Source organism: Cervus canadensis, chromosome 10 (genome assembly GCF_019320065.1).
Source record: "Cervus canadensis isolate Bull #8, Minnesota chromosome 10, ASM1932006v1, whole genome shotgun sequence".
Taxonomy (NCBI): Eukaryota; Metazoa; Chordata; class Mammalia; order Artiodactyla; family Cervidae; genus Cervus; species Cervus canadensis.
In genome coordinates this window covers 63,764,118-63,781,998 of record NC_057395.1, presented here as the reverse complement: position 1 = coordinate 63,781,998, position 17,881 = coordinate 63,764,118, and the positions used below count along the sequence as shown (strand labels likewise).

The window sequence follows — 17,881 nt, the reverse complement described above, 5'->3', positions numbered from 1 at the left end:
ATTCATTGTCTAGAGTATTTAAAATGTCCCCAGTAAAGGAACAACAGAACTAAAGATCTGAGATGGGATATTCAGCTAGAAAACTGATCTTTCTCAGCCTCTACCCAGCAAACCTTTATATTCTGTCCTTAGGCAACCCCAAGGCATTTACAATGAATCTGTCAAGGGGAAAGGGGAAAGTTAAAACAGAAAAGCAAGTTCCTTGGCTGTGATTCACACCCACAGACCCCATGTACTCAGAGTATCACCAAGCTTGAAGATGTCAGTCTCCAAAGCAGAAACTGGGGTAAAATATCTGCAGCACAAAGCTGAGTGTGAGAACTCAGGAAGCCGGAAACCACAGTCACAGCTGTATCTGAGAAGTCCAAGAACCTCCACAAGGCACCAGGGGCCCAAGGGACGCGGATTGAGTTGATCCTGGTCCGAGGTCTCTCCAATCTGAGCCTGATGGAAAGTTCCTGAGCTCCTCAAGCCTTACTGCTCTCCAGTGAGGGGGAGGAGAATTATGTAGGAATTCCAATATATTTCCAGCATTTTGCAAGATTCTAAGCAGGGAGGGAGAATGAGGGGGAGAGGCAGAGAGAGGAGGACATTTTTTATTCTTGTCCTGGCCACTAAAGAGACTGATAAAATCCACCTGGACCACTTCAAGGGCAGGGACTGTGTCCTGTTCTTCTTTGTCCCTTGGGAGTCCTAGTACCTAGCACAGCTCCCTGTAATTTAATACTTAAAGCTTGTTTCTTGTGGATGACACTCCTGCCAGTTTAGAGATAAAGAGACAAGGGAGGAGTTTAGCCCCAGGGACTACTGGAATGGAGATTATAAAGAAGTCCATTAAAGAAACAGCCTCAAAAAAAAAAAAAAAGAAAGAAACAGCCTCTAAGTCTGCTAGACTCCAGTTGACTCCCCAAACTTTTTGTGATTTAATTTTAGATAGTGATGCTATCCCATGACTCAAATGCCAAAAATTATATAAAAGGTAAACAATACAAAATCTCCCTCAAATTTGTGTTCCTTGTTTTGTTTCTGCTGGTAACCACTTTCTTATGAATCCAGTACCCCACTCCTCTTCTTTTGGGTGCTCTAGGTAGCATGCTGGGTCTTAGTTCCCTGACCAGGGATGGAAACCTGGAACTACTGGATTCCCAGGGAAGTCCCCCTTTCAGTATTTCTTTATGAGTGTATGCAAAGCTGAATGTAAGTTCAAATATATTATGAACACTTTACACAACAGAAAGCTTTGATACATGGTGTTCTACACCTTAATTTTGTCACTGAAACCCATTTTGGAACCCTTACACTACATCTATTATAATGATACAAAAATAACTCTCTCATTATCTAGTTTTATTTTACTGCTACACAGTATTTCTTGTGTGGATGTACTGTAACTTGCTTAATTAGTCCCTTATTTGAGACATTTGAGTTGTTTCCAATCCCTGGTAACTTTAAAACTATGTTCCATTTACAAATAGTTCAACACATGTGTGCAGAGAGAACTGTAGTCTAAATTCTCTGGAATAGGAGATCTGAGCCACAGGGGTGTATACATTTATAATTTTGATAGAGATTGCAAGTCATCATTACTCGTAACATTTCAAATCTTCAGTGTACTTACAGTTTAAGGATTATTTCAGGATTATTCCCGTAATGTTATTCTCACTTACTTGCATTCTTGATAGATAGAAATCAGTGATGTTGCAGTTATTGAGCTAGGAATGTGTACAACCTACTGCCATATATTTGTCACACATGTCATCATCATGTGTCTTTTTTTTTTTTTGGCTGTACCCCACAGCTGGCAGGATCCTAGTCTCCCAACCAGGGGTGGAACCCAGGGCACTGGCAGTGAGAATGCCGAGTCCTAACCACCAAAACATCAGGGAATACACACCTTGTGTCTTTAGAAGAAATTATCTTGACATAGGGGGAAATGCAAAGGACAAACCATTAAGGAAAATACCATAAATTCGACAACATAAAAAAATTCTATTTTATCGATGAAAATATGTCTACACATGGATGGTCTTGGGACTATGGGGGAAGGAGAAAAGGAATGGAGGCTAAGGAAGAGTAACTCAGAGGGACCATTTACTTTGTTTCCAGTGTTTATAAACAATGTTGCAATGAGTAACTCCCTTCCTGGTGATTATTCACAATGTTTCCAGTTGCTACAGACAATGCTACAATAAAGAGCCTTGGACATTCAAAAAAGGAAAAACAGGGGCTTCTCTGGCGGTCCAGGGGCTAAGATCCCCAGCTCCCAGTGCAGGAGGTCCAGGTTCAATCCCTGATCAGGGAACTAGATCCCGCATGCTGCACCTAATAATTGGTATGCTGCAAAAAATGGATCCCACATGTCACAATGATAAGAGCTTACCTGCCACAACTAAGACCCAGTGTGGGCAAATATACAGATAAAGTATTTTTAAAAAGGAAAAAGAGGGAAATCTGGGGTTATGTCTTGATTATCAATTATCAGTTGAAGCTCTGTCCCTTATACTCCTCTACAGTCCTTCTTGCCTGCTTATTGACTCCCTAAGACCCCAAAACTCTCTCCTCTTCCTCTTCTACTGCACAGTTGTGAGTTTGAAATCTCACCTCCTTGACATCACCCTACTTGACCCAGCCCATAGTTCCCCTAGGCCTAAAAAAGTATCTTAACTGCTATCTCAATTCCAAATTCTAGTCTGGAAATAGGTATCACCAAAGAAAGTCCCTAAATGACAATTATGGAAAAACAGGTAATCACAGGTTCGCTCACACCTTATTCTACTTTCCCTGATATCCTTGCCTATATCATGGTCTTTTTTTTTCTCTCTCTCTACTTCATAAGCTTTTTTAAGGCCTTTATGCTTTTCAAAGGTTTATTTAACCTATATGCTGAATCATCACCATTTCTCTTCCCACTCATCTCCTTCTATTTCCAGGGGAGCCTTTTTACTGTAGGAGGTAAAATAGAAACCTGACTAAAGTAGAAATTAAAGGTGCCATGAAACTCCAAATGCTGAAACCTTATGAATACAGAGAGCACTGGCTCTTGTCCGCTTTGAACTCTCCCTGCTCTAGCGAGCCTGTGTCTTCCCACCACATAAGTTGGGGTAAAATCACTGGCCAAATGGAGAAATAAGTTATATTTCCTACAGATTTTCCAAATTTCCCTTTTATCTCTGCATACCACACCTACCTTTGCCTGTCTCCCGATTCTACTTCAAATTTTTATCCCTTTTGGAAAAAAAAATAATGACAATATTTATTGAATTTTCACTGTTTGCTAGACACTGTGCTAAGTGAGTTATTTCATTATAAATTTCACTGTAAATTATTTCATCATAATAAATTACATGAATTAAAAAAAAATAATAAATTACATGAATTATTTCACTTAGTAACCCTTGAAGAAAGTCCCTTGTAATGGAGGCCCAGAGAAGTTTCTTGTCTAAGGTCACATCACTAAGAATAATTTAAGTACCAACAGTTTAATTCCAGATCTCATGCTTATTAATCTTAAACTAACCAGATTCTGAGGAGAGTCTCCTCTTGTTCCTCTGCCCTCAAACTCTCTCCAATCTGGCCTATTCACCAAACTATTCAAATTGCCTTTGTAACATAACAGCAGTAATAAATAAAGAGACACTTTAAAAACAGGTTGGGACTTCCCTGTTGGTCCAGTGGCTAAGGCTCCGAGTTCCCAATGCAGCGGGCTGGGGTTCAATCTCTGGTCAGGGAACTAAAATCCACATGCTGTAACTGAGTTTACATGCCACAACTAAAGGATCCTACACGCCACAATGAAGACAGAAGATCCCTTGTGATGCAACTGAGACTCAGCACAGCAAAAATAAATAAATATATTTAAAAATACCATATCATCCACTCCCATATGCAAATCCCTCTAATGCTGTCCCCTAACTGAAAGTAAATCCAAAATCTTTACCCACTAGCCATTCTTGATCAGCCTCTTGTGTTCCCCAGCTCTCTGACTTCCAATACTCTTCTCTCTGCTTTGCTCACTCCAGTTACATGAGCATCCTTGCTTTTTCTTGAGCACGCTAAGTTCATGTCTACCTGGGGTTTTGTACTTGTTGTTCCCTCTACCTGGAAAAATCTACCCTCAGATACTCATAAAACTTGGCACTTTGTTTCTTTCTGGTCTCTGTTCAAGTGTTTTGTTTTTTTTTATCATAGAAGCTGCCTCCCTAAATACAACAGTATCCTCTTTCTCTCTCTCCCTTAATCTCCTTTATTCTTCTTCAAAGCACTTATCACCATCTGGCATATTACATATGTATTTTTTGTTAATAATCTGTTTCATATCTTTAGAATTTAAAAAATTCCTGAGGTCAGGGACTTTGTTTTGTTTACTGCTATATCCGCAATGCATGGAATGATACCCAGCATAAAATAGGTGTTTAATATTTTGCATGAATAATAAAATTAAACAGTATTGTTTTTAGTACTTCCATTACACCAGGTTTTCTAAATATGTCACCTATGAATTTTCTCATTTAATCTTTATAATAATCTTATGAGATTTAACCTTTTAAATATGATGTCCAAAACTTTCAGCAGTTTATGAACAACTAATTCTCTGAGAAAAAAAAAGAAAAGATTGAGTTGTAGCATTTGTGATATCTGTGGTATAAATATTCACACTCTGGCTGATTTAAGACTACCAATATGAGATCAATCAGCTCACTAAATTCCTGGGCACTTATTGAATCATAAACTGGTATGAGTCTGCTCCGGCATGCCATTGCTACTGTTATTAGGAGAGCATAGAAAGCTCTTCACAAATTAGCCCTTATCCATCTTTCCAATGGAATCTCCTCTGACTCTCCAACTCACCCACACAGCCCACTTTCAAATCATGAAGAATTCCTGGCTGTGTAAGAACATGCCCTGCTTGTTCTATACTTAATTGTCATTGGGCAATGTGCTTTATTTCTGAGAAGTTCTTTCATCCTTCCTTAGTTTGGCTCCGTACTGGTGTGTCTTCAAAGCAACATCAACCAATTCAACAAATAGTAGTTAAGCAACCAGCACATTCCAGGCAGGATGTTAGGAGCTGGGGGATAGAAGTAAAGGAGAAGCAGTTGTTGATATTCCCAGAGTGGCTCACAATCTGGTAGTGAAGGCAAATGCATAAGCAACGAAGCCGAATTATAGCCTAAGAGAAGTAATAGTGAGGGATTGACTAAATCTAGCAAGGGTGGGCAGGATCAAGACCAACCTTCTAAAGGAAAGTAAAGGAGACTTTACTTCCTTTACTTCTAAGGAGGTAAAACACAGACATCTTTCCAGATTGACATTTCAAGGCAGGGAGATACAAGCAATTGGAGACTTCTGGAGCAGATCGAGAAAGTGCTATAGGATGGACAGTTATGCTTCCTGAACTCCTTTTTGCTTCCCAAACCCTCAGTGGGTCACTCAATTCCACTCCATTATAGCAGAATTGCCAGTGGGCAAGTGGTCAAAATCAATGAACAGCCACAAACACAGGAGGAAATACAATAATATCAACATTTTGAGAAATGTTTGCCAAAATTTTATACATACAGTTTGGCTACTAGCAAACCATGGCCAACAAACTAGGTGGCCATGAATCAAAGAATACCATAGAACTCAATTGACCTGTTCAATCAGTTATAAACATTGGAAAATATAGCAAAAATAATTGGAAATGACAAATCAATGTTGGTGGGATGTGGAGAAAATTACATTTATTTTTTTTTTTAGAAAAATACATTTAACAAATATGTACTAAAATTAAACTATGTGTCAGTCACTGATTTGTGTGCTTTACTTGTATTAACTCATTTAACTTATGCCACAATTTTATAAAACAGGTTCTCTATTTTTTTGACTGTGCTGGGTTTTTGTCGTTGTGTGGGCTTTTCTCTAGTTGCATTGAGCAGGGGCTACTCTCTAGTTGTGGTGTACAGGCTTCTCCATGCAGTGGCTTCTCCTGGTGCACAGCACACGCTCTAGGGTGCGAGGGCTTCAGTAATTGTAGTGTGAGGGCTCAGTAGTTGTGGTTCCCAGGCTTTAGAGCACAGGCTCAATAGCTGTGGGGCATGGGCTTAGTTGCTCAGAGGCGTGGGGGTCTTACCGGATCAGGGATCAAACTCGTGTCTCCTGCATTGGCAGGTGAATTCTTCACCACTGAACCACCAGGGAAGCCCCCAAAACAGGTTCTATTATTACCCCACAGATATTTCACTAGGAAAACAGAACTTCAGACAAGTTAAAAGTAACCCCTTCAGTGTCACAGACATTCAGTGGGTTGCTGGAGTTGGCCTGTACTGTCTTGTAAGAGCTGATTATTATTTACAAATATTCAGTTGGCAGCTTAAAATAGGCCCTAATGAAAATATTTACACTATGAACATTGGCAAACATCAGACCTCTTTTTTTTAAGAGCAAATTTATCAGCACACCATTAGTAGTCTTTGGTAGTATTCCAGGCCCTGGGGATATAACAACAAACGAAATAAACAAAAATCTCTGCTTTCATGAACTTTTAGTTTAATGGTGGGAGATAAATAATGAACAAACAAATAAATAAAATATATGGTATGTCAGATGATGACAAGGGCTATGGAGAAAATTAAGTGAAAAGGGGGTATAAGTATGCCATCCGTTTTTGCTTATTTATTTTTGGCTGAGCTGCATGGCATGCAGGATCCCAGTTCCCTGACCAGGAACTGAACCCATGCTCCCTACATTTGAAGCATGGACTCCTTAACCACTAGACCCCCAGGGAAGTCCCCATGCTCCCACTTTTTAAAAATTATTTTTATTGGAGTACAGTTGCTTTACAGTGTTGCATTAGTTTCTGCTGCACAACAAAATGAATCAGCTATATGTATACACACATACCCTCTTTTTTGGATTTCTTTTCCATTTAGGTCACCACAGAACAATGAATAACATTCCCTGGGCTACAGTGCAGATTCTATTTTATACATACAGTAGTATGTATATGTATACATATATTAATGTATGTATAAAATTGGGTTTGCCATCAATCCCAATCTCCCAATGCATCCCAACCTCAACCCCATGCTATCGTTTTAAATAGGAAGGTCAGGGAAGACCTCATTAAGAAGGTAACATCTGATTACAACCTTAAGGAAATAGGAAGGAGCAAGACATGCATCTGTTTTGGAGCAGGGTGTCCTAGGTAAAGCTTCAGCAAATGCCAAGTCTCTAAGAAGCACAGACATGCCTTGGGTATTTAAGGAATAGCAAAGAGGCCAGTTGACTGGGAACAGACAGGATAAGAGGAAATCTGCAAGGGAGAGTGTGATAAGTGTACCTAGGCATTATTTTTTAACTTAAAAAAAAAAAGACCTTGGAACACATAGCTGGATAAACCATAAACTAATAGCAAAAATAATAACTGTTTATTTTTTTTTCACATTTATTGACTATTTCCTGTGAGTTCAGTTCAGTTCAGTCGCTCAGTCGGGACTCTTTGAGACCCCATAGACTGCAGCACACCAGGCTTCCCTGTCCATCACCAACCCCCAGAGTTTACTCAAACTCAAGTCCATTGAAAAGGTGATGCCATCCAACCATCTCATTCCCTGTCATCCCCTTCTCCTCCTGCCTTCAATCTTTCCCAGCATCAGAATTCTTTTCCAATGTGTCAGTTCTTCACATCAGGTGGCCAAAGTATTGGAGTTTCAGCTTCAGGATCAGTCCTTCCAGTGACTATTCAGGACTGATTTCCTTTAGGACTGACTGGTTGGATCTCCTTACAGTCCAAGGGACTCTCAAGAGTCTTCTCTAACGCCACAGTTTAAATGCACCAATTCTTCGGCACTCAGCTTTCTTTATAGTCCAACTCTCACATCCATACATGACTACTGGAAAAAACACAGTTTTGACTAGACAGACTTCTGTCAGCAAAGTAATGTCTCTGCTTTTTAATATGCTGTCTAGGTTGGTCATAGCTTGTCTTCCAAGGAGCAAGCATCTTTTAATTTCACAGCTGCAATCACCATCTGCAGTGAGATTTTGGAGCCCAAGAAAATAAAGTCTCTCACTGTTTCCATTGTTTTCTCATCTATTGGGCATGAAGTGGTAGGACTGGATGCCATGCTCTTACTTTTCTGAATGTTGAGCTTTAAGCCAACTTTTTCACATCAAGAGGCTCTTTGGCTCTTCCTGTGAGTTAGGCCACTGTAAGCTTCACATACATTATCTTACTAAATCTTCTCTGTATTATTTTACTTAATCCTCAGATCAGTCTGTGAACCTGGGGAAACTGAAACAATTGCGAGTTTAAGTAAATTAACAGAACTGTACTATGTAGGGGAACAGATGAGAGCCCATATCTGTTCTCACTTGCTCTATACCTACCCTTCTCTATTAGAATTGCTGGGTGAATCTATTATATTCCACATGATTAATCTGAGTGAAGGTGCTTCACTGTAATTGTAGAGAAATATTATTATTAGGTATATGGGTGTGACTTGGCATATGATTATGAAAACAAAGCCTATAGACCTTAAGAATGGCACTCAGAATTAAGTGGAGGTATAATTTAAACTGAGGGTAATTGGAAAAGACATACAAAGAAGGTAGCATTTGAGTTGAACCTTGAAGAGCTTCCCTGATAGCTCAGCTGGTAAAAGAATCTGCCTGTAATGCAGGATACCCCAGTTCGATTTCTGGGTCAGGAAGATCTGCTGGAGAAGGGATAGGCTATCCAACCCAGTATTCTTGGGCTTCCCTGGTGGCTCAACTGGTAAAGAATCTTCCCACAATGCAGGAGACCTGGGTTTGATCCCTGGGTTGGGAAGATCCCCTGGAGAAGGGAAAGGCTACCCACTCCAGTATTTTAGCCTGGAGAATTACATGGACTGTGTAGTCCATAGGGCTGCAAAGAGTTGGACACAACTGAAGGACTTTCACTCACTTTCATGTATTAGTCAAGTTCATGGAGGGAGGTAGAGACCACCTGTTATCTGAAGAGAGACAATTTGATATAATGGATTATCAACCATGTAACTGAAGAAGCAAAAGAAGAAATCTAAGCTATTGTGAAGGCAGTAATTGTTAATTGTAGGAACACCTACAACGCTTAGGGCTGAGGGAGCAAAGGGAAGAGGTTGGAATGATTAAAATGTATACACTTAGAGGAAGTGCTAAACAGAACTGAAACAGACCTCTGAAGAGGAGGCCATACTTGGTGTCTGCTTGTGTCTCTGAACTCAGAGGGGCTGGGACCAAGACCTTTGTGAAGGAGTCACTGGGCAGTCAGTGCTAATGAGACTGATCGTGTAAACATTGTAAAATTACAAACCGGTTTCCAGAAGGGAGGGCGATTGGGAGTGGAGAGAAATAAATAAGGAGATTGAGAGACATACAAACTTTCAGTTGCAAAATAGACGAGTCATGGGTATGAAATATAGTGTGAGGAATATAGTCAATAATTATGTAATATCTTTGTAAGGCAACAGGTAATAACTAGACTTATCAAGGTATATATTTTGAAATGTATAGAAATGTTAAATCATTATATTGTGTAACAGTAACTAACATAGCCTTGTAGGTCAATTATACATCAAAAACAAGCAAACATGGGACTTCCTTGGTGGTCTAGTGGTTAAGACTCTGCACTCCCAAAGCAGGTGGCCCAGGTTTGATCCCTGGTCAGGGAACTTGATCCCACATGTCACAACTAAAGATCCTACATGCTGCAAGTAAGACCTGACACAGCCAAATAAATAAACAAATAAAAATATATATTAAAAAAAGAAAAAAAAAAAAACCTAGCAAACATTTCTTTAAAATGGATAACCAGCAAGGACCTACTATATAGCACAGAGAACTCTGCTCAGTGTTTTGTGGTAGCCTGGATGGGAGGGGAGTCTGAGGGAGAATGGATACATGTATCTGTATGGCTGAGTCCCTTTGCTGTCCACCTGAAACTATCACAACATAGTTAATCAGCTATAGCCCAATACAAAATAAAAAGTGAAGAAAACAACAAAAAGCAAACAGACATAGAGAATGAGATCAGATTTGTGGCGAACAGGGGGAAGTAGTTCAGGGGAAAGGGAATGGGGTGAAGGAAGTCAAAAGGTACAAACTTCCAGTTATGAGATAAATAAATGAACTTCTCTGGTGGTCGAGTGGTGAAGAATCTGCCTGTCATTTCAGAAGATATGGGTTCAATCCCTGGTCCAGGAAAATTTCACATGCCTTGAGCTACTTAAGCCCATGTACCAAAACTATTGAACCTGTGCTCTGGAGTCTTTGAGCCACAACCACTGAAACCACATGCTGCAGCTACTGAGCCTGCATGCCTAGAGCCCATGCTCCATTACAAGAGAAGTCACTGCAATGAGAAGCCAGGGCACTGCAACTAGAGAAAGCCCACGTGCAACACTGAAGACCAAGTATAGCCAAAAATAATTTAAAAAAAGAAATTATTTCAATATCCTGAAAATAGGGAAACATGTGATGTGATCTAGAAACCAGGGATTTGGGGGACTTTTATCTCCCTGAAGCATTTTGTTATAGAGTCTGGGGGTCCTTAGATGACCCTTCCCTTTCTTTCCTTCTTTTTTAAATTGAGGTAAAATTCATATAACACAAAAGAAAATTAACAATGAGTCATGCTAAACTATACATTTTTTTGGCATTTCCTACATTCATAATGTTGTGCAACCATCTCCAGTCACTAGTTCCAGAGCAATTTCAACACTCTGAAAGGAAATCTCATACTCATTAAGTAGTTATTCCCCACTCCTCCCTCCTCCTAGCCCCTGGAAACCACTAGTCTGCTGCTTTCTGTCTCTATGAATTTATCTATTTTAAATGCTTCATATACATGGAATTATGTGACTTTTTGTGTCTGGCATTTTTTATTTAGCATAATTGGTAGCATGTATCAGTACTTCAATCTTTTTCATGGCTGAATAATACTCTCCTGTACGGATATACCACTTTCAGTTTATATAGTTATCACTTGATGGACATTGGTGTTGAGTTCATTTTTGGCTATTATGAATTATACTGTTATGAATATTTGTGTACAGGTATTTGTTTGAAGACAGGCTTTCAATTCTCTTGGGTCTATACTTAGAAGTGAAATTGCTGGGTCATATGATAATTCTATACTTAACTTTTTGAGGAGCTGCCAAACTGTTTTCTACAACAGTTGTACCATTTTACATTCACCCAGCAATGTCTAGAAAGTCCTACTTTCTCCACATTCTTACCAAAATCTTTCTTTTACAGCAACTGCACACAAGTCATGTTCATACTGCCCATATTCCAACTCTGATGCTTCATCTCTACATTGAATTGCTGCTGCTGCTAAGTCACTTCAGTTGTGTCCGACTCTGTGCAACCCCATAGATGGCAGTCCACCGGGCTCCCCCGTCCCTGGGATTCTCCAGGCAAGAACACTGGAGTGGGTTGCCATTTTCTTCTCCAATGCATGAAAGTGAAAAGTGAAAGTGAAGTCGCTCAGTCGTGTCCGACTCTTAGTGACCCCGTGGACCGCAGCCCACCAGGCTCCTCTGTCCATGGGATTTTTCCAGGCAAGAGTGCTGGAGTCGGGTACCATTGCCTTCTCTGCTATATTGAGTTAGGACTTGCTTATTTAGAGATGTTTGTGCACTTCATGTCCCTTTGGGTCTCCTCCAGAAAATGACTGTTAAGGACTTTTTTTTTCTTGCTCAAAAACAAACAGAAAAATTGAGTCTATTAGACACACCCTTTCAGAGATGTTGTCTTTCTGAGCTATTCATTTTCATTCACTCATATCATGGAATTACATGCTTTTCATTTAAAATCACTGTGGCTTGATGATTCTTTGGTTTTTCATCCATCACTTTCAAGGTGTATCTCCATCTTGTGATGCCTTGTCAGCAGAATCTTCCTCTCCATTGCTAGATTTGCTTAAATTCCAAATCTTTTGCAATACTATGTTTGATTGAATTTCTTTTTGCTTCTGTTAGCAGATGTTTTCAACAATACTCTGCCTCCTAATTTTCAATGTTTTATCCATTTCTCTGGTTGTTGAATCATAATATTTTGGAATTAAACATATTGCTTTTGTGGTCCTCTAAACTTGCTTCTGCCATTCCTTCATTTTATTTTTTTTCATTCCTTCATTTTAAAGAAAATTAATATTGCCCAATTTACATGCATTTGTGAAAACTCATATATTAGTACAATTAAGATTTTTCATTTCACTGTACGTAAAATTTATCTCACTGAAAACAAACAAACAAAAAAAACCAAAACCAAATGTGAATAACTACTAAACTCTCTGGAGAAGGAAATGGCAACCTACTCCAGTATTCTCAGCTGGAAAATTCCATGGACAGGAGAGCCTGGTGGGCTACAGTCCATGGGGTTGCAAAGAGTTGGACACGACTTAGCAACTGAGCACTGAGCACTAAACTCTAGTTAAAAAATACACAATGCTGAAGAGTTTAGAGATGGTATGCATTAATGTCTGAAATTTTGAAACACATTAAAAAATTAAGCTGGATACCTGGATGGAAAGAGGGATAGGCAAATGATTGGTAAAATATGTGGTAAAACAAATATTGAAAAATGTTAAATTCAAAATAATTGTTAAGCATATGTATTATTTTCTCAGCCTGTTTGATAATTCTCATAGTAAAATTTAAAAAAAATCCTTAATTGCTCTGATGACTTACGTCAATCAGTTCTTAAAGATTTTGTGATCATTTCCATCATTGTCTGAACCCATCAATTTATTTAATCCAATTCAAGTAAGTAAACAACATTTAGAGGAATAAATGAGAATGTATAGAAAATGCTTTGTAAACTGTGTAGAACTTTATAACCATGCTATTATTAATTTTATGATGGTCAAGGGATTGAGTCTGTGTAAAATTTTAATATAAACCACTATCCCAAACATATTCCCTGGCAGTCCAGTGGTTACAATTCTGAATTCTCACTGCCAAGGGCCCAGGTTCAACCCCTGACCAGGGAACTAAGATCCTGCAAGCCACATGGTGTGGCAAAAAAAAAAATTAAATTTAAAGAAAAAAAAAGAAGAAGAGTTCTCTAACTGAACTGGAAAGTCTTAAAGGAAAGAGACTGTGTTTTCTATTTATTTGGTCCTCACAAATTGTCCACTGAGTGCCAAAAATTCAAAAGGTACTAAGCACAGAATGAAACAGTAAATGGTACATTTCACAGATAAAACTCTAAAAGAAAAGGGGACAGGGGACATCCTTGGTGGTCCAGTGGTTAAGAATCTGCCTTCCAATGCAGGGGGCCTGGGTTCTATCCCTGGTTGGGGAACTAAGATGCCACATGTGAGGGGGCAACTAAGTTCTCGCACCAGAACCCATGCACCACATCAGGAGAAGCTCATGCAGCTCAAGGAAGACTCAGGGCAGCCAAAAACAAAAGGGGAGGGGCAAAACAGGGCTATTAAGAGGTACTAACTGTTCTCTATAAAATAAATAAGCTATCAAGATATATTGTACAGCACAGGGCATATAGAGAATATTTTATAATAACTATAAATGTATTATAACCTATAAAAGTTTTGAATCAATATATAGTGAACCTAGAACAACATACTTCAATCAAACAAACCTCTAAAGGAATGTTCTAAATTTGTTATAGCTTATTAAATTTTTGCCATTTTTATGTTTAATCTAAAATAATGTTTGTTTTTTAAATAATTTTTTGAGGGAGTCCCCTCATGGCCTAGTAGTTAGAATTCCAGGTTCAATCTCTGGTCAGGGAACTGAGATCCCACAAGCTGGGTGGTGTGGCCAAGAAATAAATAGTGTCTTGCATAATCTTTATCATCATGGGATGGACAGATGGACAAATAAGTGGCTGGTGATATACCCACGAAACAGCTCTTAAGGACGAATTTATGCAAATTCCTTTTGGATATGTCACTACAATGCTCCTGATATTATGGCCAGTAGACAGGCAAGTATTCGAAATGAATGCCAAATTCAATCTTTAAGTAGATTGATTATACAATCAAGTCCAAATGAGGGTGGAGGGGGATGATTTGATCCTCCCAAATCAGGCAAAAGTCCTAAGGCTGGCAAAATTACCTCCACTAGTATGAAATGGGATTAAGTTTCTCATTGTTACAGAGACTGAGAGGGAAAAAAGAAAGTTCATAGTGTCCCCAGTGGCTCAAGAACTGCTGGAATCTGTCAGGTAAAGTATGCAAACAGTTGTTGGTTTAGGTCAGAAACTCTGGCCAATCAGAAACCTTGGTCCTCTGAGATAATATCTGAATTCTCTTGGAATGTTAATATCAAAATTTTTTGAGATAATAAAACCTTTCTGTTATAAGCATCTTTTTACTCAGAGAAATTTCAATTTAAAGACAAATCTTTTATATTAAGATTAAGAATACTTTGTACATATGTATGTTATATGTTAGTCACTCAGTTGTGTCTGACTCTTTGTGATCCCAAGGACTATAGCCTGCAAGGCTCTTCTGTCCTGGGAATTCTCCAGGCAAGAATATTGGAGTTGGTAGCCAGTCCCTTCTTCAGGGGACCTTCCTGACCCAGAGATCTAACCAGGGTCTCCTGCATTGCAGGTGGATTCTTTACTATCTGAGCCACCAGCAAAACCCACTTTATACATTTCTGTATTTAAATTGTAATGTTTAAAGGAACTTGGGGTACTAGAAATTCAGGTAAAAAATGTGATTAAGTAACGAGATTTGTCATTTTAATTGGAAATGTATGAGACTACATTAGAATATTTTAAGAACGTTTAAAACACTATATTTGTGATTTTAATCTTCTAAGTTTAGAAGAGTTTATAACTTGTAAAAGTTTTAAAGTACTCAAAAATAACACATCAAAAAAAAAACACACCATGTTAAACTGACAAAAGCCACTAAATTTGAGGACATTTATCTAACATAAATGGGACCGACTTTTTGAAGGGAGTTTAGTCCATTCAATTTGAATTCAACTCAATATTAATAGAAAAAGTGAAAGTCATTCTAATATTCTAGTTAGATTTATAAATAAAACAAAATTTCTAAGTCAGTCTTAAGGTCTCAAGGAAACTAGATTAAAACGCACTTATTCTATACGTTGAATGTTAACTTTTAAAATGCAAGTATGAAAAATAGCATCTTCTGTCCAGAAAAGTCATACATGAACGTTAAAAAACTCACATTGGCAAAATATATTTAATTATCAGCCAAATTCTCTAAGCATAATATCTGTTACCTTCTTTATCCCAGGCCCTTAGTTAGCCTGTGGTCTCCTCTTCACAAGTTTTAAGATAGAATGATATTCTTGGTTGCGATGATTTAACCCAATTACCTTCGAGGCAAAAGAATTGAGAACATAATGATGAAAAGGGAAGGAGTACACGAGCCAGACAGAGAGAGGTTTTGCATGGTGAATAAAAAGCATATCATGTTTTTAACATTTCCTTTTAAATACATAAAAATACTTTCATTTTAGAGACTGAGTTTTTCAGTTGGAGTTTCTTGTTTGTGTGCTAAATTTCCAGGTTCACTCTGATCATTCTGGAACAGAAAACAACTTAAGAGTACATATACACCATGGAATATTACTCAGCCGTTAAAAAGAATTCATTTGAACCAGTCCTAATGAGATGGATGAAACTGGAGCCCCTTATACAGAGTGAAGTAAGCCAGAAAGATAAAGAACATTACAGCATACTAACACATATATATGGAATTTAGAAAGATGGTAACGATAACCCTATACGCAAAACAGAAAAAGAGACACAGAAATACAGAACAGACTTTTGAACTCTGTGGGAGAAGGTGAGGGTGGGATGTTTTGAAAGAACAGCATGTATATTATCTATGGTGAAACAGATCACCAGCCCAGGTGGGATGCATGAGACAAGTGCTCGGGCCTGGTGCACTGGGAAGACCCAGAGGAATCGGGTGGAGAGGGAGGTGGGAGGGGGGATCGGGATGGGGAATACGTGTAACTCTATGGCTGATTCATATCAATGTATGACAAAACCCACTGAAATGTTGTGAAGTAATTAGCCTCCAACTAATAAAAAAAATAAATAAATAAAAAATAAAATAAAATGAAACAAAAAAAAAAATAAAATAAAATAAAATGAGAATAAAAAACAACAACAACAACAAAAAAAGAGATATTGAATACTCAAGTAACTTAGAGTTTAAAATATTTCTTTTCTCAAATAAGAAGTCTAGAGGTTAAAGTCAGATTCTGTGCAGTCATATTCCCAAACAAAATTAAGTAGGGGCCACCATCTATGTTTTAATATTTTCACAATTAACAAGTCACAACACTAGAATTAAAGGGAAAAACAAAGGCAAAGGTTAGCTTGTCTTCTCTAAAATAATTGTATTTCAATATAATGTGATGATTTTCAACATTCAAAAAATGAAGAGTGAGTTTTCAGGAAAAGAAGTTAAGGGAGTATTACTAATTATACAAAATCTATTCATTCTCTAAAAGAAACACCTAAGTGCAAAGTTAATCTGAAATGCAAAGCCTCTTTACACCAAGATTTCCTCTAAATATTTTATTTAGAGATAATAGAAGTTAACTTTTTTGAGGATTAAATATTTGCCAGGCATTTTACATGGCAAAAGAGGCTATTACCTCATTCAACCCTTTCTATACTCCTATTAGGCCTTCATTCATCCATTCATTGATTTAATGAGTTTATACCTGCGCATCTGGCTAAGTGCTTAGAATTCACTAGCGAGCATTACTGGTCTTCCCCACTAAAAAGAGGTTTAGTAATTGCACTCTTCTTCACAGGAAGAAACGGGAGGGTAGGTTCATTTACTTGCCCAAGGTCACAGTATTGGAGCAGCTACACAAACTCATCTCAAATCTTTGCAGTCAATCATTAAGCTGTCAACAGACTTCGAGATTTTCTCTTCAAGATTTTTTTGCTTTGATTTTTTTTCTAAATTTTTCAACCATTTTTATCTTAGAATTTAAAGTCTTGTAGACAATGACCTCTCTGCTCTCCGCTTTTTCACCGCGTAGACGAAAGAACAAGTGGTGACTGTACATTCTAACTGCCACGCATCTGGGAGACTTCAGGAACGAGGAGTCAAACCCCAGGGGGATTATTATTCACTCGCTAAGGCACGTCCAACTTTTTGCGAGCCCATAGAATGCAGATTTCCTTGTCCTTCACTTTGCTCAGTTTCATGTCCATTGAGTACATACCAAGGGGGATGGGGTACATTTCTGAAGAAACAATAGCAACCCCCACACAAGGTCAGATTATAAATTCGAGGGGCACAGAGCTGGACCACTGCCAAGGGATGCAGTGTTTTTTCACCTTGTCTTTGCCTTTGCCCACTACTTCCAAGGGTATTTTGAAGCTAGGCAGTCAACGCAGTGCCTGGTCCACTGGCTCCACAGGCCGAGAAATCTTTTTGTTTCACACTCTTAGCCCCCTACCCCTAAACGTCTCTTTTCATCTTCTCTCTTGGTTGCTTTTCACTCCGTCTTCACCCTTCGCAGATAATCTGTATAACAGCGTTTCTTTTTATTCTACAGCCATATGGACGAGATTGGTTTACAGCGACCTTGACAGACACCTGGGTGGGAGGCCCGGGGGAGGGGGCAACCGTCAACTCAGAAACCTTCTGATAGCTCTAGGGCGGTGCCACGAGGAGGCGGCGACCACTGAACTCCACTCAGTGATGAGTTTTCTGAAAGATTGACGGTACGGGTACCAACTGTCTTTGCGCTAGCAACTTGCGCGGTCTCGCGAGATGTGGACGCCGATCGGGAGAAGGGACTCAAAGGCGCCTGTCTGAGTGGGGGATGGGAATATCTGTGGCGCAATCATTGCGCGAGATTGGGCCATGGTCGCTGGGGGCCGATGCTTA

At 38.8% G+C, this 17,881-nt stretch overlaps 1 long non-coding RNA gene across 1 annotated transcript; it reads right to left on the bottom strand.

Moving 5' to 3' along the window:
* Positions 1-8,075: 8,075 nt before the first annotated feature.
* On the bottom strand, positions 8,076-17,702 carry LOC122448861. Its single transcript, XR_006271797.1, has 3 exons — positions 16,698-17,702; positions 15,237-15,332; positions 8,076-8,275 (listed from the first exon to the last, which is right to left on the bottom strand). It is a non-coding gene; the product is annotated as an uncharacterized LOC122448861 (long non-coding RNA).
* Between the last annotated feature and the right edge of the window lie 179 nt (positions 17,703-17,881).